We start from the raw sequence: 1,998 nt of genomic DNA, 5'->3' as shown, positions 1-1,998 counted from the left end.
GAGATTATTATTCTCGTGAATCTTCAATAAAATAAAAGGTAAGCCAGCCAATATCAGCACCAGGAGCCTGTGCATGCATTTGCCATCCCTCTGCAGGAATCCTTGTGCCKCCACAATTCAGCCCAGACTGTGATGACACGGATATTCCTAGACCCAAAGGGAGAATGGGAAATGCTAATCATAGAGCACGAGCCCCATTCCCGCTGACTCCTGACCTTTCCTCTCCAGACCTCRGGGGGTTTGCCTGCACACAGCTCTGCTTTCCCTGTGCCACCACATCTCCTGCAGCTTGCTTCCCTTTGGAAAGACCTGCACAGAGTCATAGAGTCACAGAGTGTTTGGGCTGGAAGGAATCCTAGAGACCACCCAGTTCCAGCCCCCCTGCCCTGGACAGGGACATTTTCCACAACACCAGCCTGCTCAGGGCTCCTGCATTCAACCTGGCCGTGACAACCTGTGTGTCCTCCACCCTTCTGCTGCAGAAGGGGATGTGGTTGCCTCCTTCAGGGCTGCCTTTCTGTAGCACCTTTTTGGACACCAGGTCTGATTGCCTCTGATCCTGTATTTGCCTTCTCATAAACCTCTACTGCCTCAGAGCACCGGAGGATTTTGCTCACGAGTACCTTAAACGTAGCCCATAATGCTTCGKTTTTTTCACAGTGTCCATAAGCATTTGCAAAGCTCCTATTTTTAACACCAACATCGACAAAACCCCGGTAATTTTCTCCCCAGTTTTCCCGGTTCCCTATTAAATGCCATTTCAGCATTCTCAGTTTCAAGGATGCCACCCTGTAATTTTACAGTATCAAACACAGACCTGGGTTTGACTTYTCAGCTTTTCCACCTTCCTTTGAACAACTTTAAAACTATTTTCTGGAAGACTTCTGGACCTTGGGTTCCCTGTCATGAAATAGCTTGGGTTACATCCTTTTCTTTTACAAGCCTTTACAAATGACAGCAATTAAATTGAGCATCCTTTTATGTCGTTACCCCTGTCAGTAGGTAATGCTAGGCAGTTTTTCATCACAGGTTATCTCCTGGGCAGATTTATCCTCTAACACTGTTATTTCTGGCTATAACCAAGAACTAAAATGGAAATATTTTCCAGAATACAAACCCCACCTTCTGCCAGTCATGCCTCATGGCTGTAAAGTATTTTGGATTAAGTTTCTATATATAACATGATATYCTGGTGATGGTTCCACCTTTTCTTTGCTGTATATCTAAATATYCTTTTTAAATGTATGTTTTTAAAACAAAAAGTAAGAGTTTTTATTCGTGGTTGTTGCTTTTCTCCACATTCTGGAAAAGTGGTGCTACTTGGKCCAAGGTTGAAYTTGATGATCTTGGAGGTCTTTTCCAACTTTAATGATTATATGTCTATAAATCAGGAAATCCTAGTTTTTATTTTAAAATAAATATGTAATATATGGCTTTATTTGAATTTGCCTTCTTTTTATCACTGTTTTCCTTTCTACCTCTCTATGGTTCTGCGTATTTACCAAAACAAATCTTTGAAGAAGACTTGACATCTTTGCAGTCCCTAAGGAGACAGTTTTATGACTTTATTTTTCCAAAAGTTACTTTTAATTCTGAACCTGGGTTCAAAAATTGGCTGTTGAACAAAATATCCCAAATTTCCTGCTCGATTCTATAGTCTAAGTGTATTTAAAATGCTTCAAAAGTGCCTCTTCTCTTTAATTTGTTCCCATGGCTACCATTCAAAAGTTTCATTCATTTTCCGAGCGGAGAACTCTCCAAATCGTTACCGCAATCTACCAGTTGACTTTTCCTCCTCGATTTAGCGGAAGGCTGTAAACCCTCAGAAACTCCAGACATTGTAACAGCAACAGAAACAGGGTTACCTTGCACTCCTCACGGCAGCTCCTCCCCGGAGAGATCAAACAATCTCGTGGAGTTTTTCTGCAGCTCAGCATCGTTCCTGGAGGTCCCAGCRCAGGGCGATGCTCGACTGTCCAGCGACATCTTCTTACCTTG

This window comes from Malurus melanocephalus, unplaced genomic scaffold, assembly GCF_030028575.1.
Source record: "Malurus melanocephalus ecotype Western Australia unplaced genomic scaffold, MMel_1.1 scaffold_500, whole genome shotgun sequence".
Taxonomy (NCBI): domain Eukaryota; kingdom Metazoa; phylum Chordata; class Aves; order Passeriformes; family Maluridae; genus Malurus; species Malurus melanocephalus.
Note: the sequence above shows the minus strand (reverse complement) of the source record.